This window comes from Corvus brachyrhynchos, unplaced genomic scaffold (assembly GCF_000691975.1).
Source record: "Corvus brachyrhynchos isolate BGI_N302 unplaced genomic scaffold, ASM69197v1 scaffold11, whole genome shotgun sequence".
Taxonomy (NCBI): Eukaryota; Metazoa; Chordata; class Aves; order Passeriformes; family Corvidae; genus Corvus; species Corvus brachyrhynchos.
In genome coordinates this window covers 232976-254685 of record NW_008236965.1, presented here as the reverse complement: position 1 = coordinate 254685, position 21710 = coordinate 232976, and the positions used below count along the sequence as shown (strand labels likewise).

The following is a 21710-nucleotide window of genomic DNA, read 5'->3' as shown; positions in this document are numbered from 1 at the left end:
CTTCATCATAACTAAAAATTATGGGATTAAAATCTTCCTTTAGATTTCAATAATCATTAGATGCAACAAAAGTATATTCCTCAAATCAAAGATAAAATCTGACATTCTTTTTTCTTTCCTGCATGACATCCTTCACAAAGATTCTTCTTGTCCAATGGAAGACTTCCATTTCTTACTTGAATTGTCATCCACAGACCAAAATATTAGACAGTGTTTGAGGAATCTATTGTAAAATTTTCCTTCACTAAAATTTCTTTAAAACTGTATTTTTGTTCTAAATCCCTCATGTAATCTCCAGTAGATTTTTGATGGTATCTCATCATTGTCAAAGACTATTCAGTTTACCAGTCTATTCCCTGTCCTATGCAGACTTGTTCCCTATCCTACAACCTTTTCCAGTATTTTGTTGATAACATCTGGTATGGGAAAAGCACTGGGGATTCCACAAATCCTCCTGGGTGTAAAGGCCTTCACATTTAATGAGGTTGTTTGTAAAGTCTGCAAGACAGGAGGATTTCTTTTGGATTTATTATTCAAATTCCTGTGCCACTAAAAAATATTTCCTGGCACATACCAGGATCTTATATTTGCAGATTCTATTAACAAATCTGGCAGCTTTATGGAGCATGAATTGAGCTCCAGTCTCTTTCAAGAAACAAGACACAAATCATACCTCAGATCAAGTAGTATAATTTTCATAAATGTTTAATCCACAAGCAAAAATGAAAGGATAAAAAGAGGCTTTTATTTCATACTATATGGTGATGCATGTATACACAGTTGGTGCTTATTCCAGTTAAAGTTTGCCTTAGGCAAGTAAAGGCCAGGAAAACCTCAAACATTACCAAAGAACTTTCCCAGACCAAAACATTTAACTTCTTAGATTCAATTTTAAAAACTGATTTTCTGCACTGTAGAAGCGCTTTCCCTCTGTAAAGTCTCTTTTCACAGTTATAGGAGGTGTCGCTTGAACAGGAATTACAGTTCCCTGTAGAAGATCCTGTTGACTGACACCCTCTCCTTCATTCCATCTTGTAAATGCTTTTAAATCCCATCTCTGTGAAGTTTTTTCTCCCTTCTATATCATTATTTAAATGAACTCTGACATTTCCAAGTACAAATCGATGAGAGACTTAGCTGCATTATGGAAGAGATGGTGGAACAGAATGCCTGTCTAATATACTAAGTGCAGTAAGATGTTCTCAAATTGGCAAATTTACCTTTGTTCCTTGTTCCACTTCATCAGGTTATGCCTCTGTTCATGTTATCTATGGTTAAATTGTCTCACTGGTCATAAAGTTGGTTTACTTGTGCCACCACAGCTGACAGGGAGGATGTGAGGATGCACATGTGTGTGAAGATGTGAGTATATGCATATATATGTACCTAAAAGTGTACATAGATATGTGTGTGAATTTATACTTATTTTATATGTATATACATTTGCAGTAATCAAGATCGTGACCACTTAAGACATTTGCATACCGACAAAGATTGGTATTCCAACACTGGAAATTCCCTGCAGGGGCAGCCTTGTTGAAACTCAGAGACAATTGTTGGCGTCAGAGAAGGAGCAAATCCGTGAGATAAAAATCCCTGTCCCAGTGAGCACAGCTTCCTAGCCCCACTGCAGCACCATTTTGACACAACTGTGGCATTTCTACTCCCAAAGCTAATTTTCTTTTGGAGCACATGTGGTGCAAGGACTCTGCACCAATGATGAGAGTAGACTCAGGGCTTTGTCTGAGGCAGCCCCACAGCCCTGTGTGTTTCCTTCACCCTCCTAAGGCTTGTGTCATTCAGGTACCAAATACAGTCCAGAGTGAAAGCAAATGGAGGAAGGGAGAGGAGAGAAAAGAGACAGATCATTTTTTTCAGGTTTATGTGAAATAATTGGCTAGAGAAAGAGAAAGAAGGCAGTGAGAAGGCTGTTCTATCCACTTTTTCCTTCTGGCAGGGGAGGAGCAATGGGGAATGTTTTGGAATGAGAAATCTTTTCTGATGCAGACCAAAGGCACATCTCTATGAATTCAAACAAGCCTTTAGATTGATTATGTACTGAGAGTAACAAATTATGTTGCAAAGAGAGAAAAACAATGTTTTTTTTCAATGTCCAAAGTAATTTATATCTTCTCAAACACTTTGAGGAGTATCTGATGCTGTCAGAACTATTTTTCAGTATGATTTGTCTTGAACTGAACTTTTCTTGTGATTTCAGGCAGCACTCTGAACACAGCACATGCTGCACACAGCTTCATGTTATTACCAGGTCTTTTTTAATCACTTAATTAAAGAGAGTCATTTGCAATCGTTTTAGGAAGATAAAATCCACTGCACCTGAGCAAAACAGTACTGAATGCAATTTTAGTTGTTATTACCAGCCTTCATTTGTCACTGATAACATCAGTACCTGTGTGTTCACAGAATCAGATGGACTTCCCTGGGAACAATGAATCAAGTCCAATGATTTTTGCCGCCCTCCTTACCTGCTCCTAAGATGGCTTCTATGGGTTTGGCTAAGGGGGAGAAGGCTCCCTATTTACTAAACCTTTCCTCCAGAAAACTTGGGAATATTGGGTCCAAGTGTGTCATAGGGAGGGAGAGAATGAACTTGGCACCGTGACCATCTGATTGTGCCAGCAGTGCAGAGCAGGGACTGATGAAAGAGGACTTCAATAGTTTTCTCACCCCCAATTCATCTCAAAAAATATGTACATTGCTCTAGGACAACAAATAAATGTTATCAGCATTTAGGAGAAAAAGCCAATGGGAGGTGAAAGGCTCTCACTGTTGCATTTTTGTAGCACTGAGGACACCCGTATGCTGAGAGAAATGCTTTCCAATCCCTGAATGAAAACTGCTTTGGACAGACAAAAGATGTGTAGGAAAGGAAATGGGGTATGCTCACCTGGAGATGTTGAAACTGAAAAAAAATAAATCTGTCTTGGATGTAGAACTGAAACAGATTATCGCAGCTGGAGTGGCAAAGGGGACCTGACAAGAGGGCTGCAGCAGAAACAAGGGCTGAGGATGGGCTGGTGACTGGGAGACAGAACAAGCTGTAGTGTCAGCTTTTGGTTTCTGACTTCTCTGAAAACACACCTACACATCTGGGACTAAATTTGTTGAGGTGAGGTACAATCTCAGTCACAAATATATTTTAGCATTGCTTTGCTCTTCACTCTGTTACCTAAAACATACTTCTGCTTTTCATGTGCACCTCCAGCTATTAATAACTTGGCTTTTAGCAAAGCAAAGTCTTTCATTACAGCCCCTGTGCTGTGCAAGGAGCTGCACATACAGACACAACTGTATCCCACTGCATGTACCAGCTCTGCTTCTGTGGTCAGCAGGACTTCTCCTGAAATAACCAGCTGAAATAAATTATTATTCAGTATAGGTAAGACTTGGATGAACCAGCTCATGGAAGGCATCATAATTGTTCTTGTTTGAGGTATTCACCATGGCTATTTTTCAGCTATTGCCAGCAGGGCTAAATGGATAGGATTGCTGATCTGTGGCACTTAGGGCTTTCAACCATAGCAGTTGCATTGAAGAAGACACTGCTAAGATGTAACTCATAATGTCACCTTTGTGGCTCTTCTGCTTTGGCAGCAAGTGGTTGAGATTCTTCAGTCTTTATTTGCTGTATGGTTTTTTTTTTCCCCAGGCAAAATCACTGGTGAAGTCTGAAATCAGAAAAGGATACTTCAAAATCATTATAACATTACAACTAATTGTTTAATTTTGTAATGTGTGTCTACCCCTGTCTTTAGTGATTTTGCAGTTGCCCTAAAATCTGGGTTTTTCTCAGACAATCTTTTTCTTTTTTCTTGATTACCATAGAACTTGTTATTAGAAAGAACATCTTTTCAAATATCTTCCAAAATTAACCTCTTTGGTGTCTTAAATAAATACCATGTAAAGGTAGGAAGTGTCTTGTTTGTCTTAGTTTTGAAGTAAAAGTTTTGTACACATTTAATTTTTAGGATAGTAACTAACACTAATGATCTTTGTAACAATTTCCTAATACAATTCCCCCCTAAATCCCAACTGTCTAGCAATTAGAAAATATTGTATAAATCTTTAAACAGGAAATGCTGATATGTCAAAAAAAATCTGGCTGGTTTCAAAATGTTGGAAAATATTTCTAATTTGGTGTTCGATCTCCTGGAATTCCCCTCCACCCAACCATCCATCGGGAGACAGTAGCAGTCAGTACCTGAGTAGTAAGATAGGAAACCTACAGTTTGATATTCTGAATTAATTCTGTCATTCAAACCAGGGTCTTGAATTTTTGTGTCCTCCATCCATGCCTGTTTAATCCAGCTAAGTCCAGAAGCAGCCTTTAGTTCTTGAGTTTATATGATGAAGTGTCTCGTGTCCCCAGTGTCATTAGGGACAAGGCACATCACAGAATCACAGGGTGGTTGATGTTGAAAGGAACTTTTGGAGGCCATCTGGTCCAACCCCTCTGCTCAGGACCATGTTGAGATGGCTTTTGAATGGATTACAACAGAAAGGTTTGCATAACTAATAAAGTATTGATTTTTAGTCCATCAAAAAATGCCCATTTTTAATCCACTTGTACCTGTCATAAACTCTACTGTATGTTGCAAAAGATTATTTTCAATAGTTTTTTTGCATATCAGAAGATCAATCTGAAGATAAATGCTATTCAAACTAATCTGTGTGATTGAGGCCAAATTTTCACTTTTAAAACTAAGAAAGTAAACAGATTTGGGACAAAAAAAAATTACCACTGTATAGTGAGGTTAGCATTCACAGCTAGCTATGAATATTGGGTGCTTATGAGTGAGAAAATATCAAATCTGAGAAGAAAGATAGTCCATCATACTTGGCATCCAGCTTTAGGAATGGCAAAATGAGAACTTTGCATGGCTCAGGAAAAAATGGAGTTGCAGTGGAGCAAAGGATTGAAGGTGATGGGCTCAAATCAGGAACTGTCATTGTCATTTGGGATGCTGTCATTGCAAACATTGCAGATATTCTTAACACATACAGTCCGTATGGAGCATGGTCACATGCCAGTTAGATTCCATAAGGATTGACCAGGATTTAGGATGCGAAGACAATTGAAGTTTTGTTGGGTTTTTTTATTATTATTATTTCTTTTTAATATAGGGATGTTTTTTATTGCTGAGCAGGGCTCACACAGAGCCAAGGCCTTTTCTGCTTCTCATGCTGTCACTCTGGAGAGGGCGCTGAGGGTGTCTGGGAGGTTGGGAGGAGACACAGCTGGGACAGGTGACCCCAACTGACCAAAGGGATATTCTGGACCCTGTGACATCATGGCTCAGTATATAAAGTGGGGGGAAGAAGGAGGAAGGCAGGGATGTTTGGAGTGATGGTGTTTTGTCTTCCCAAGTCACCATCATGTGTGATGGATCCTGGCTTTCCTGGAGATGACTGAACACCTGCCTGCCCATGGGAAGCACTTTGTTTTTCTTTGCTTGTGTGCATGGGTTTTTGCTTTCCGGTTAAACTGTCTTTATCTTAACCCATAAGTTTTCCAGCTTTTACCCTTCCAATTCTCTCCCTGATCCTGCTGTTGGGGGAGTGGGTGTCAAAAAAAAAAAAATGCAGAGCAAAAGATTTTGTGCTCTACAAAATGGAGAAGGAAGAAGTGAAACAAATATGATGTTGAAACAGAAGATGCAAGTGACTGGAGCTGGAAAGTAATCTCAATTGTCCTTGTTCCTCCACTGGACCATACCTATGCAGTTGACCTGGAGATGACTGTTGGGAGGGCAGACAATATTATTCTTTGCTGAAATTGCTGTCATTTGGCACACACAGTCTATACAAAGCTGAAATAAAGCTTTTAATTAAACAAGAGAGACCAGCTTCAGGGCAGGCTGTTCCTCTTACTGTTTTAGTTAGAAAAGATGTCAAAAATGCAAGGTGAGAGGAGAGCACAGAACTGAAAAAGTGACAAAGTATACTTGTTCTTCCTAAAGCTTTGAACTATTCATGGTCTCTTTCCCATTTAATCCACCTGTGGGAAGATTAAGAGAATATTTTCTGGCCTGACTGCCCAAGGTGCTAAGTACTTGTCACTGCCATTGACTTTTTTCTCCATTTGCCTGGCTTTTTGTAGTAAAGCATCTCAGACTTCTCATAGGAGCAACCCCATCTCAGCTTATCTGTGGAGGCTGGAGATCAGCTCCACCCGGGGCAGGAAAGTGAGAACACTCTACAGTTATTCAACGTGGGTGTAAATGCTCACTCCTCTTCCCTGTGGGAGCTACACCAGGAGCAGCACTCCAAGGCACTTCACTTTACCCTTGACATATCTTTATATAATAAATATTTGTAGCTAGTGTTAGCAGCAACTTCTCCTCTTCTTGGTATAGTAGGCACTAGGCAAATGTAAAAGTACTGCTTTTTTTACATTTTGCAGCTCTTTGCATCTTTTGTGGTGCCAAAAAATGTTATCATTATCCATTTGAGATCATTGTGCTAGACTGGCAAAACACCAGGTCTGAAATCAGGACTATGTCTACCACTAAATTGCTGGTACTTGTAGTATGTAAAGTAAAACAGTTTGCTTCCTTTTCAAATAATCTGAAATGAACCAGTTCATTAGTCCCCCTTCAAATAATAAAGAAAATTATTTATTTTGCATTTGTTTGCTTTTCAGTGAGGAAAAATGACGGGCTTATTAGCTGTGTGTTCATTTACTGTCATATAGTGTGCACCAAATTTTAGGAAATTAGTCTGTATTTAATCTACAAAAAAAAAAAAATTGGTACATACAAAATACAAGCAGTCGATTCTATCAAGGTGACAAGGTGCAAATTAACTTTAATCCATTTTTATTCTAGTAATCATGGGGCCACTCAAAAGCCAAATGGTGATGTTTTTGCTTGAGGAGGTGATCTGTTCTGCATAGTATTTCATCATTTTAAGCAGAGGAGAGGCAGTGTTCTATTGTGCATTAGCATATATATTAGATCCAATCTATGCACAATTTTTACATTAGCCTGCATTGATTGCAATATGAAAGGGGCTAGTAATATAATGCTACAATCCCAGGCAGTTATACCAGTGCTTCCTGCTGGTACAACCTTCCCACTGTACCATACAAACTTTCCCAGCATAATCAACTTGCATTGCTAAGAGAGATGAAGATGCGGAGATCCATTTGTAGTCAGGCTTTAGTATATGAATTGGTGAACAACCTACCACAAAGCAAGCTAGAGAATGAATTTACACAGCCAGGTCATTTGCACAGTTATTCACTGGAAAATGCAATTCTTGTTAAGTTTCTTGCCTTTGAGAGAAAACATTTCCTACCCCATAATACACTGTGTGAGAGGAGTCTGTCCAGGGCAGTAAGTACAGATTAATTGCTTGTCTGTAACTTTATAGTCTGTAGCATGTTTGTCACAGGCCCATATCTCTGCGTTACAATTTCTTATATTAATGTAAATAAATTTAAAATGGAGAAGGGAATCATTACCTAGCTTATATAGGTGGATTTACCAAGCCCTTGCTTGTCACTCACGGTACACTGGAAAAATTATTATTGAGGCCTGTGATCTAAATTCTGTCCCAAAATAAAACATATTTCAGAAACAGGGTTAGTGGATATTCAATTTCCCCAGAAGAATAGGCAAATGGAGTTGGCGTGCAGACACACATGGGAGAGTCTGCTCTTGCTAATTTTGCTCTTCAAAAAGCTGAATGAAACACAATTTATTTGCTAAGGAAGTCAGCACTTTATATTATTAAACTTTCACCAGTTTTCCTCATATGACTTATATGAAAGGATTTGTTACCCCACAACAGTCATAACTAGGGAGTAATTAGCATCATTTTTTTTCTATTCCTGTGTTGAGCTGGATGGATCTGGGATAATGGATATAATGAGAGTAATCACAGGGCTGTATTTCAGTCTTGAGAGATCTGCTGACAGCAGAAACTGCCAGGATGGCAACCCTGCCAAGCTGCCATGAACTGCCACCAAGCCCAGGGTATAAACAAGGTCTGGGCAACTCCTCCCCTGGGGACAGTGCTGCTCCCAGAGATTTTCTTCAAGCCAGACACTTTCCAGAGCTGCAGGGCTGGGCTCTGGTGTGAGAAACTGTAACTATGCCTTCTCTTTTTGTTGCTCTTTCACTTCCCCGAGGAACAGCAGAGGAAGAGTATTTCCTGGAAACCAAGACAACCAACAATGTAAATGTCATAGCTGGAAAACCAGATCATTTACTAACTTAGAATTTGATATATGATAGTAGCACAAAAAACCCCTGTCAAGCTATGTAGAAAATTAACTAACAAACAAGCAAACAGTTGCTAGCTAAAACCATGATTTTTCTTTACATTGCTGTACTTTCTTGTTGTTCATCCTGTCCTTGAGTCACAGAAGGCAGTTTTGAAAATGTTTGTTTCAGGTCACAGCGAGTATCATGACAGAGCATAGTAAGATGATATGTACATTTGTGCATGTAGACCTAAATCAGAATTCTGATTTAATTTGGGTATGATTACATTTTTGTGTTAGATATATCCTCTAGTCATTTTCTTTCTACAACTGTACTAATGTATAGGAAATACAGAATTTCTAAGGTTTCAGCAGAAAATTGATGCCTTGAACGACGACCTTCAGGCATTTCCATTTTCTGGGGGTTTTGTTTGCGTTATATAAAGTGTGACTATTTACAGAACAGGGCCTTCCCATTTTTCTCTTAAATAACAGTGCTCAGACTTCAACTGGGACTATTGAAAACATTTCAGAATACCTCAGAATTAAATCTGAAATATGGATACATATGTCTTCTTTTTTTTGTTCTTGTTCTATGCAATTAGGGTGATAATGATTTCAATGAGTGAGATTTTGGGTTTTTTTAGAAAGGTGACAACACATTTTGAACTACCAATACAGTCTATGTTTCTCAAAAAAAATTAGATGAAGATAACAGATATTTTTTAGCTCTGAAATAGCAATTTCAAAGCAGTTCTGAACTGGAAATACCTGCTCTGAGTTTAATTTAATTATGTTACTCAATTAGACAATCTGAAAGAAAAATGTGGATGACACCAGTCAGGAAAAAGGGGATGTCAGAAAAAGAAGCGATGATAAGGTCATCAGCTCCTGTGGGACATAAAGAGAAATTGGTAATTATCAACTATGGAACACTGAGTTATCAGGAAACAGCTTGGGAAAAACTGCAGTGTGCCATAAAACTAATATCTCAATTGACTCAATGGCTTTTAGCAGCTACAGTGACAACAAGAGTTCCACACAAAGTTTTATCCAAAGTTCCAGTCAAGGAGGTTAAGTCTAGATGAGCTGATTGTATATCTAGCATCCATTGAAACCAACGAGAAGATTCTCAGTCACCAAACCCAGAGTTAATCATTATTATAATGACATTATTTATTGCTACTATTATTGCTGTCACTACTACTACTACTATTACTCTTGTTATTCCATAGATCATAAGCCAAGATTTAGAGGAAAAGCATCTCTCACTCAGATGGAGGCAAATATTTGGTCTGAAACCTTCACTAACGTGCTTGAAACCAGTGAAGGTGCTACAAATGTTCTGAGTGTGAATTTGTTAAACAAAGGATGGCTCACAGTTATGAATTCAAGCCCATGGTTACAATTGTTTACAAGTGCTCTCATTTTAGCTAAATAACACTGTTTAAAATTATAAAGGAAAATGGTTTGCAAACCTTAAGTACATTACCTCCCACAGTACCTCTAAAATGCAGGTAAATTAGCGTTCCTTTTTTTTCAAATGGTAAACTGAGGCAGAAGAAGTCATTAAAACTTCTGATTTCACAGAGCTGCTGACTATTTCCACACCTTCTGTTCTAGAGGACTCTTCCCCAGGAAGGACTGCAATATTTCACACTGCTTTCATACCTCTCCAGAACTGCAATCTACGGAAGGAACCAGAGCCCAAAGCACCAATCACGTCCAATGTCTTTTCATTACCTGAGATCTAGTTACTCAAACCTAACACAAATTCCCTCTCATGCATGCATCTGGAATAAAAACAAATGCCATGTTGAGACATTCCATATAACTGTTTTCCTCTCCTGTCACAAGACAGCAGTCCATACAGCAGTAATGGCAGCTGGAAGCCAACAAGGAGCACTTGAAACACAGACAAACCAAGTCACTAAGGAGGGGTGACTGTTAGCCAACCTCTACATTAGATTAAAATGTACTGAAAACAGTGGGAGCTATTTTAAAGTGATTCCTTTCAGTACCAGACTAATCTTTCTCAAGTTCAAGCTTCTGTGATGTTGTTTTCCTTTCATTAATTTACCCAACTCCCAGGAACTCACACAGATAAAACCAAAATAACTCAAGTTACAGTTTTGGTGGTTACTCAGGGAATAATGCAAAACTCAGGTCTGCAAGTGTCCAATATATTCTGAAACTGAGGACTTCAAGTTAGTTACCACAACATTTAGAAGATCCCCTGCAAGATGAATCATCCAATACAGACCTCCTTTACCAGATTTTGCTGATACTTCAAATTTTCCTGGAGGCTAACTTACACATTTTTCACATAAATCCTCTGCTTTGTTTATCACCACTGGCAAGTCTCTCATCTCCTGTAGTCATCAGTGTCACAAAGTTGGTGCTTTTTTTTCAACTTCTCCCTTCATTTCTTTTCCCCTCAGTATTGCCATTAAATCCTGCTGCTATTTCTAATATATCTGTGAAATCCAGTCATTCTTCTTGTCCCTACCAGCAAAACATGTGTTCCAACTACATTTTGCTTTTTGGCTGCAGCAGAAACACTTCACTTGATAGTGTTGTCATTAAACCCAGCTCATATTCATTCCTCTCAGCAAAGGAGCATGATCCAAACTTGTTTTCTGTGCCTCCTACTGCAACTCAGGCTCTGCTGCCTTCTGTGCTTTTGACTTTTCAGATGATGTCCATTGCTTTCCTCCCCTCCCAAGGGAATCCTGCATGACTTCTGAAACCATTGATGTCATGTTTACCCCTTTGTGGTCAGTTCTCTATGTCTTTGATTACTTTTGGTGGTCTCTCACCCTTTATAAAAGAAATAAACTAGTTACAAGAGGAAAAAAAGAGGAAACTGTTATTATGGAGAAACAAAGTCAATGGGAAGAGGAAGGCAGAACTTTGATATACATATAAGAGCATATACGTAATAAATATATAAAATATATAAATAAATATACATACAGAAATACATCCATGAGTAAGTGGGAGGGCCATGCTGGGGTGTATTTTGAACCTTCTGTTTGGACTCCTGAGACCCTCCTGACAGTAATAAAATGCCTTCCCTCATCCTGTTTACATGCCACACTGCTGTATAGGAGAGGAATCATTAAAGTACTTTCAGCCCCACAGGCATGTCAAGGACTGATCTTTTTTCCAGGTTTGTTACAGAGAAGTAGAGAGGCAAACAGTTCTCCTGTGCCCTCTGAGCACATTTTAGGAGCATGAAAATGTCACATATCCTGGTGATCAAGGTGCCCGGGGAATTCCATACAGTGAGACCCATTTGAGGTTCATTTTGTTGGGGATGGGGGGAGGAAAGAAGAGACAAAAGGCCAAACATTTGCAAGAGGCAGAACTGTAAGCTGTGATTCTTTGACTTCAGTGCTTCTTCAGAGACTCTTTTCTAGAACAGAAATAGAAACCAGTGTAACTTGTTGAAAGAGAGTGATAAATTCTGTTTTCCAATTTCTTCAGTTTTACAATTCCCAATAATAATTTGTATGATGTTTAGAGTACATTTCATCTTCAAAATGTTGAATTAATTTTTTTTTTCTCTAGGAACATTTCCTTGTAATTCCTTCATCTTCATGAAAGCTTTCCATTTCTCTGCTTTTCATTAAGAGTCTTATCTGATTCCCATCCAAGTAAATGGAAAAATAGTGCTTGTGTTACAAAAAAAAGGAAGATGTACTTGGATTTCTCCTTCTCCTCTGGGATTTTGTTTTACTAAATTCTTTCCTTTTCTTTTGCTTTTTTGTCATCTGTATTCCTGTAGAAGATTTTTAACTCCTTTGTTTAGCTTGTGTCGGTACATCATTTGTTCTGCTCTCTATACTGTTCATCTCATTCCCCTTTATTTACTTTAGGTATTTTGTTAGTGTTGCTTGTCTGATTATGTCCTGTATCCCTTCTCCTTTTGATCATTCCTTTTCCCTTTCTCTTTTTATATTTCTTCCACTACAGCAGATATTATGGAATGTTGGTCATATAGGAAAAGCCTGATGTTTTTGAGTTCTTTGAGTCAATAGGGTTGGAAACAAATAGAATATGCAGGCATATGAAAAAATCTGTTATGACTCCAAATTATTTTTATGAGTAATTTTAAAACTATCTTTCTGAGAACATGTACGTCTGGAAAACTCAGTGGTGCGACAAATGAACACCGAGATAAAAAATTCTAATCAGCATCTCTGAAAAAGGTTGGGGAGAAAATCAGTACAGTGCCAGTGATTTTGAGAGATAGTGCATTGTGTGGGCACTGTTAATTTGGATGGTTGGGATTGTTTTCTTTACAGAACCTTTTCTTACATTTTAGCTGTGGTGGCATTGCTCTGTGGTGGCAGTGTAAATGAAAGCCCAATACCAGATTTCCTACATAACAGAATAAGGTAAAGTCACTTGCAGCAATTCCTGAATGAAAATCCATCACCTTTTGTGCGAATATGCACAGCCAAAGGAGTTTTTCCTGTTTTGACTCCCATGTTTCGAGGGCATATGCAGTAAGAAGATGATTTTCAATAACTGGAAGTCATGCTCAACTGCTGCATCAAAGGGCAGGATCAAGCCCTTGATATTTATCTCACATTTTTCATATTGCTCTTCTGAATCTCACAGGTCATTAAATAGGATAGCTCTGTGCCATGGTTTCAAAAGCCACTACAAATTCCTTGTATTTCACCAGTTCTAGAGAGACAGAGGTCTTTTAGAAGTTGACTTACCAAATTTTTTTTTCTTTTTCTTCTGAATGTCTAAAAGCATCTGGGATTTTTCCTTTTTCTAGAATTACAGCTGTGCTTCTTTCTCTTTCGGTTTGGTTTTAGAGTTTTGGGGTGTTTTTTAAGGTAAATGAGATATTGCCTTAGAGTCTGAGCCAGGTGAGAAGTGAACAGGGCACCTTTCTACGGGTTCCTCTGACCCTGTGGTCTGTGAGGATGTTTGACAGGAGGAAGAAAGAATAAGCCAAGAATGCAGATAAGAGCCACTGAGACATAATGAGCTTCCTCCCAACAGAAATGTGTAGACAACTTCAAGCTGGCTCTGCACAGGCACAAATGAAGAGGATGAAAGTTGACACCATTCAGACAGGCAGATATGGGGCTGTGCTCCCATTCATTCAGTGGGGTCTGAAAATTGGTGGGGGCTCACTGCCCACACCTTGGGCTGCAGCAAACCTGGGTCCTTGCTGTTGGTACTGAACTGTATAAATAAATGTATATGTTCATCAAGTTCTATAGCTGCAGGAATTTTGGAAATTATTTATAATATTCTATATAAGAGAAGTCAGTGATTTTGACTGCATGTGGGAAAATGGAGTGCGGTAGGCCTGTCTGGTCATTAGATGTGAAAACAACAGAAACCCTCAACCAGGACTCAGCATCTTTTAAACACTATGGAAAGCAAAAGCCATGCCCACAAGTAAAGCAAAACAAAGAACTAACTTACTGCTTCCCATGGCTGGGCAGGTGTTCAGCCATCCCAGGAGAGCAGGGCTTCATCACACATAATGGTAATTTGGGAAGACAAACTCCATCACTCCAAACATCCCTGCCTTCCTTCTTCTTCCCCCCACTTTATAGAATGATCATGATGTCATATGGTCTGGAATATCCCTCTGGTGAGTTGGGGTCACCTGTCCTGGCTGATCATATGTTCATAAGAAACTAGCTAGCTCCCATGTAGCTTACCCTCAAGAAATGGTCCCTCTCCAAGATGAGATGTATCAGAGGGACAGGGTCAAACATACTGAAATGTAGGAGATGGCATTCACAAGTCAGTTCCTGAATTATTCATATTTGCAGCATGTATTCATTGATTTTAAAGTGCACACCCAAAATATGGCAAGTTCTATGTTTCCTTCCAGAAAGATGTCAGCATTGTAATTTAGCTAGTAAAGGGTCTAACAGGAATGGCTGAGCATTGTATCTTGCATCCAAGTGTTGCACCCCGGGGGAAGAATTGTAATCTTTCCCCTGTTTTTCCTCACCTTTGACTGAGTTTACATCTTCTTCCCTTTAGGTAATTCTTACAGTATTACTCATTATTTCAGCTACTCTGATTGATAATGAAGACAGCAGACAGTACTGTAAATAAATACCATTTAGGATCCATATCATGCCAACCACTCTCTCGCACAGCTCGTATCAAGGGGCACAGAGAAGGTTACTATAGCACACTTCCACTCCATTAGCACTGAGAGGAGATGCATGAATTCAAAGGCAGTTCTTCATGTTCCTTACACTGTTCTGTGAATGTTTTTGGAAAAGCTGCTGAGCTTGTTTGGTCTCTAAAGCCTATTTGTCTTTTTGCTCTGTTTTGGCAACTCAAGGGAATATAAAGAAGTGCAAAGCATACATGTACCAAAATATCAGGTCGTTTCTGTGAGAAAAGAGCTGAAAGTAAAACTTAGGCTGATGGTGAGTTGCAGCCACACCACTTACAGTACCTAAAGTGCTCATCTCATTTCTTTTGCTGCAGAATTGCACATCAGAGAGGCTGAGGTAGATCCAGCGTGAAATTAATGTCATTTATCTTTAAATGTCAGGATATTGTTACACTTGATGTCTACATTTTGACATATTGTGTTATACCACCTAAATTTTTAGCATTTCTTTAACCTGGGGTATTAGATTGTTTGGAGAGCTGAATATGAATATGAATATGGAAAGAGAAGTCCTCTTTAGGAATGCAGACGCACACAAAATGATGGAAGCAGTAGTATAATCTCCCCACTCACTCCTGTGGACACTTCCATTACAGCAGATTATGTCCAAACTTTTTTATTCTGTTTCTTCCTTCTTTCCTCTTTTTCCCTTTTGCTGAGAACAGCACACTAACAGCAAACCTGTACCATGAGCAACTTCTTGCTTCCCTGCTTTCTTTTTTAAAACCATTTGATTTGATAATTCCATATTGGGTTCCTTTAGTGCTTTACACTCTTCTATAATGAGCTAATTAAAGATATACGAGATCTCTTTATTGAGGCATATGCAGGCTGTTCTTTTTGCGTTACTTTTTTGTTTCTGCTGTGAGTCAGACCTTTCTTTCCTCCCACAGTCTCCTCTTACTGGGTGGGAGGGTGGATTTTCTTGAGATGGAGGTCAGAGAAGGTTATTCTGAAGCTAGTTCCCCCACTTGTCTTCTGGCACTGTACTAAAAGGTTTCCCGTGCTCCCTGGGATTTTTTTGCCTTGCCAAATAATGTACACAAACAGCACTTCATTGCTTAGTTCAGCTGCCTTGCTTACCAAAAAAGAGAAATCCTTAGCTGCACTACTGAGCATGAGTCTTCTGTATTTGCTTTCTTGAGGAGGAGAAATGGGATTCCAGCATCTTTTGCCACAATAAACACCAGTACCAGTTATTTGTTCTTCCCAAAAAGACGTATCATGAGTGTTGTAGCTTTCTGCAGGTCTTATCTCCTGTTCATCTAAAAAATCTCACAGGTCAACTCCGTAGGTATAGAGTGGCAGATGTTTGTGGCCAGACTTTTAACTTGAAAGCAGAGGTTTTGTATTGTACTGCTACATGGACTCAGTTTTCCCCGTGTTTGACTAGCATATTCTCCTAAGGTGAACTGAGAACCTTGGGAATCCAGGTTTTTTGCAGCTTCCTTGGTGAGATGCAAGGAAAGCTCAGATCTTTTCTGGGATATGAACAGTATGCTAGTGGGTGTCCTTCTCAAGTTTTAGGCTGAAGGGAAGATCCAAAATTTGTGAAGTGCAACATTTCAAACCACAGTCAGCTTGAGACCAAGCCATGATCTCCATTTCGGCCTTTTATGTTTCTGGACCCTTTCTGGGTCTGGAGATATTCAAGTAGAACATGCAGTTCAGTTGTGCTATGGTAGTTTGAAAATTATTTGAAAACTCTGCCTAAGCAAAGGAAATTGGTCAGTCTGCTCTTGAGATCAAGCTGTAAGCTGCCAGTTCCTGGTGGCACAGTAATTACCATGGCAAGTAGGAGGACAGAGAAACTGGTCAGCGCATAACAACGGAGATCCAGTGGCTTCCAGAGACGTCTCCTGGTGGGACATGCAATATTTTTTTTTGCACACACACTGTCACTCAGACAGGACAAGTCAGGAAATTTGTAGCTAGCTATTCTGTTCTTGAACAAATTCTGTGAGGAGTAAGGGAACATTTGGATTTGTCCATTCGCCTTCCCTCCACCTCCACTTGAAAGCAAGAGGTCTCTCAATCAAACTTCCAAGTTCTTTCTTTTACCACAGCCACTTGGCAGAGTCACTTAGAAAAGAAGAGCTGTATTTGAAAAAATATTCTGGTCATCTCTTTAACTTGTACACCACAGAATCTGGTCTTTATCATCAACAGGAAGGTATTTTCACCCATGCACTAGTGCATGATGAGCAAACTAATCAGCCTATATCTATTCTCTTCTAGTAAAACAAAACCATTCTCTGTTCCCTACTTTCAGCATTTTATTTGTAGCTGGAACTGTCAGTGATTGCAGCTATCCTAAAAACATTTTCCTTATTCATTCCTGAAGCAGCCATTTGGATGTGTGTTCTGAATCCCCAGTACAATTCATATCTTCTCTGCACACCTGCAGAAGGACCTTTTTGCCCCAGTAGTCTGAGTACTCTAACATCTTTATGTATGTATTGGTGGAATAGCAAGAATTTTATTATGTACCATATCAACGGTTCTGAGATAAGAGCAGAAATGGGAAAATATGAAAAATAATAGACCTTTACATCTGTTAATACTGGTTTCCTAGGTTACCTTAATCCCATGTTATTAGATATGGACAGCCAGCAAGCATGGTAGCCAGAGGGCAATTACCTAAAACCAAAAATTTCATTGGGAAAAGACATTTTTGGGTTTTATCTGTTACAGATCAAAACCAGGGAATTTTTACACCTCGGTGTCAGTAAAAATGGCATTGCAAGACACTGCATTTATTATCCTACCACAATTTTCACATTTCATTTTCTTAATTCACAAGTCAAAACAACTAAACACAGTGTTTACTTGTACAAGGCAGTACAGGAATCTCTATGAAAATTTCATAAGCATGTTTGCTACATTTGAGTGGTAAATGAATTAAAGAGGACATATAAAAATGATGGAAGTTTTAAACTAGTGTAACATAATTAAATCTGACATTCTGTGCATGAGATTATGCTGAGAGGTAACGTAGTAATTTGGGATCAAGTGACTTGTGCATTCCTAGTGTTGATTTTTATGCTGTTACTTAATTTAATCCCCATTTAGTTCCCAAACTGCAACAAACTACAGTGCTCTTCTAGTTATGTTTATACACATTATTATGCCTCTGGCATTACAAATTATTATGTCTCTGACATTATGTATAAATCATGTACAGGATTACTTACCTGTTAAAATTTTCCTGCCAAAAAATTGTGTCTGAATTAGTAATAAAGACGAGGAGCCTCCAATTCAGTTCTGCAGTGACTTCAAGGGTGCTGTTGCAGTGCTGTGGAAACTGGGACAGGATACCCATTAGGTTTTCTTTTCCTAGGGTTAATGCATTAAACCAAGCATTTAAAAGGATATAAAAGGATGGAACTGCGTATGCCTTACCCTCACCTAGAGACAGCTGAGCTAGCTATAAACACAAGAGTATGGGCTGTAAAAATAGGGTATCTTCAGCAACACACACCTTGAGGAAATCCCAAATTGTGGCAATGAGGTTGTTTCTGGTACTTGAATTAAGCTGATATAAAGCTGATGCCACTGAAGCATAGACATAGCCTTTTAGTGCTTCTTGCTGTAATCATGTTTTCAGAGCTTCGTGGGTAGTTTCTGAATGTTCTTCTGTTTTGCTGGTCTGAATGTTCTTCTGTTATGCTGGAGATTATTTAATGGCCATTTTTTTTGCCCCTAAAATAAATGAAAAATTGTATTTTTTGTTTGTATAAAATATCTAACTTTAAAAAGTTGATTCTATTCTCACCATATTTTATTACTGTTGATATATGAATATAGGCACATATATATAAATGTTGATACATTTAATTGCTGAAAGATATTGACATATCTTTGTTTATGTGTTCATAGATAGATAGCTAGATGGATGGTATCTTTAAAAGGTACCAACCTGTTATACATCACTATCTGTTCAGGTCAGATCTTTTGGAGACAATGCATCCTTTCCCTGGCCCTTATTTATAGAATAGAGTATTCCCAATGTACTTACTGAAATTTTTGCTTCTGATGTACAGTGATAACATAGCTGTTCTGAGAAATGGGGGTTTACAGGTCTGATCTGAAATGCATAAAATAATATAGCTCCAGATAACTACTTCCTTGCTGACTGTAAGATGTTGTTTCAATGAGTGACAGCTCTTTAAATTCTGCTCCCTCTCTGAAGTTCTCCAGAGAACTGGCTGTTACTAAGAACATCATATAATGTCTCCAGTAAGCAAAAAAACCTGGGCTTTGCTGACCAGCTCTGCTAACCAGAGTTACAGAGTATATGTGACCAATATGCACACAACCTAAAAGTAACTCTCAGTCCCCAAATTTACCTTTCAAAAAGGAATAAAATAAAGATGATTTTAAATGTTTTCCTGAGGCAAAAGCATTGGAATAACTCAGTAACTAGAAACCCTAAGTTTCATCTTAAAGGTCTTTGTGAAATTCAGCTTTTTGCCCTGAAGCTATAAAGAAAGACATCAAGTTTGATTCATCTTCACATTAAGTTATGCTAGTATAATTGCATCCTTTCCAGAGGATTTGCATAAATGCAAATCAGGCCCTCTCTATCTTACATGAAAGTAACGAGGTTTTTCAAGTTCTTTAAGGCATTATCTCTATCCCTTTAATGAGTTAATTCTCCTCTCTTACCATTTTAGCTATAAATTGTAGAAATAAAGCATGGTGAAATGTGATAAGTTATCATTTAGAGTCTCATGTTTCATTTTTCACCTATATTTGTGACTCCTGAGAGTCATCGTAAGGATCAGAGAATATGAGAAAAAGCTCAGGTGAGTTTTACAGTCTCTCACATGAGAATAGCAAAGACTAGCATTTTTTTCAATGCTTTTGCTATCAGTACCAATTTTTCTCTTCTTGACAAAGACCCATTTTCACTCAAAAGCTTTTTGTGAATCTCAAGGAAATCACAGGAATTATTTCATTTGCAATGAAAAGTAAGAAACAAGCATATTTCATATTGTTTATAGTACTGTTGGGGACATTTTGTTCACCTCTACTGCAGCCAAGCAGATAACTATCATCAGAAGGACTTGACTGTAGCATTCATGAGATGTGTTGGCACCAGAACCCTTTCAGAGATGGGTTTTTCTGGACCCTTCATTTCATTTTATTTTGCCTTTGATAGTAATGTGATGACTGAACCCACTCTTTAGTAAAACCCAACAATGTGACTTCTATAGGCACAAACACAACTATCCTAGGAAGATTTGAGATAAATCTGAAGAATTTAATCCTATGTATTATCTACATGTTTAGAAGCCCTGCTATGTGGAGCTGACATTCCTCTTTTTCCCAGGAAGCTGGGTCCCTGAGCCTAGGGCTTGCTTTAGCTGCTGGCATGTGCTGGCAGTAATATCACCTTCTTTCATATTGTGTTCTGAAATGAAAACTCAAAATCTCTTATTCAGTTTCTCTTGCAATCATGTAAGCCATGCTATGTATTTAATAACAAATGTGTGTATTTAAAGTGAATATAACTTACGATTTTTAGGTAGACTTCTCACAATCCACTGCTAGAGAAGCTCAAGCCTTCATGTGCTACAGCTGAGTTTAAGAAGGAGTGGATAATCTTATGAGCAATGTTTGCAGTTATGCATAATAAGCTGGATAATCAAAATTCATGTGACAGAGGATAAAGTAAATCACATTGGGTTCAAACAAAAATTTATAAGCCATAGAACATATTGCAAAACATGACCAGGTACATTATATTATTTTAAATATTGCCTTTTGCTGAAATATCAGTCAGTGATCATTGGCAAAGCATGAAACAGCATTCATCTGACCAAGCTCAACATTCTGCTCTGAGAACCAAGCTCTCAGCCAGCTTTAATTACACCCTGCTTTGGACAAAATCCAGTGACAGGGTGTAACAGCAACAATAAAGGTATTTAGGAAAAGGCACATAAGAGCAAATTGTTGCAAGGCACATGACTCCTCTAATTCATAGGCATTGTTAGTGTGGGCAACATCATTAAATAGCTTATCACAGTCAAAAACATTCTCTGAAGGCAGATGGTCTACAACTGCATGATTTTATTTAGGTTTTGATTTACATACTGATCTGAAAAGACTTTATTTTATTTCATTTTACATGAAAATGAAAAAGTTGGTTGCATTCTTGTACAGATAATTTCATAAGCTTAATTATCTCAGTAGGATATCTTTTATTAATGCACACGTTTTGCTTTGAACATATTTTAATTTGCATTTGTGGCAAGAAGTTTCAGTGTCTTCTGCCTTATTCCTTGTCCTACCAGCATCACTCTTTGGTTGCAGACAAAAGGATATTTGGTTTCTTGTTGACTCTAAGGAGTATTTCTGAATCAAGTTTATTGTCAGGGCCCTGAGTGCACTAATTTGTCTTGATGGCCCTGACCAGCCTCACCAGAACCCTCCTCTTGTGTACTCTCATCCTCTTTGCCCAGGAGCTGCCTCAGTTCAGACCTCTCCTGGTCCTGGCCTGAGCTATGTCCCTGCCAGCCCAGGCAGCTCACTCACCTGCCCTGGTCACCATCCCTGGCACCTCTTCTGGGATGGGGCCACTGCAGGAGGTCCCTGTCCCACTCTCCTGCCACTGCCTGTCCCACCAATGCCACATCCTGATAGACCCTTAGACATGGACATTTTTAACAGTCAAATCGTTCCAGGAGGAAGTTAGAGGTGTGATGATCATTTTTAAAAAAGTCTTCAGGCAGCTCCAGCATAGATGACAATGAGCTCATTTGTTGAAGGCTGAAGCTGGGATTTAGTCCCTCTTTTTGTCTGTAATGTCAATTTGAATCCATCTGCGTCCAGAGGATATTTTTGTATCAGGATGCAGAGTAACTAAATGACAACTCCTTTCAAACCCAAGTGTTGAGGCAGAAAGGGACCAAAGGGACCCTACAGCCTTCCTGTGAAGGTGGATCTTTCGTCTGTCCTTCAGTGACAAGGAATCTGGATGAGCACAAAATCCCAGACATCCTGGTCCAACACTAGAAACAGGACCAGGGCAATGTCTCAGAGAGACATTGTCTGATAATTTCAAGGAGTGTCCCTCTGGCCTTCAGAATCTCAGCCTGGGATGGTGGCTCCCAAGCCAGAGGAGATGCCCTCAATTTGAGAGCTTACACTTGGTTTTTCTTGTGAATCACACACCCTCTGCCTCCACACAGCCACAAGCACGATATGTCCTGAAGCAGTGCCTAAAGTGATACCAAGAAATATTTCTAAAATTTGGACAAAGCCATCCCATTTCCAAAAATAAAGTAAAGAAGAGAAGGC

The 21710-nt window shown here is 38.8% G+C and overlaps 1 long non-coding RNA gene across 4 annotated transcripts; it reads right to left on the bottom strand.

Annotated features, from left to right (window-relative positions):
* Positions 1-408: 408 nt before the first annotated feature.
* LOC108445242 lies at positions 409-19993 on the bottom strand. Of its 4 annotated transcripts, none has more exons than XR_001860013.1 (5): positions 19927-19993; positions 17887-18107; positions 17600-17741; positions 9723-9918; positions 6803-8178 (listed from the first exon to the last, which is right to left on the bottom strand). It is a non-coding gene; the product is annotated as an uncharacterized LOC108445242 (long non-coding RNA). The 4 variants fall into 4 exon arrangements; XR_001860014.1 differs by having other exon boundaries at positions 9735-9918; XR_001860016.1 differs by lacking the exons at positions 6803-8178; positions 9723-9918 and adding an exon at positions 409-3689.
* Between the last annotated feature and the right edge of the window lie 1717 nt (positions 19994-21710).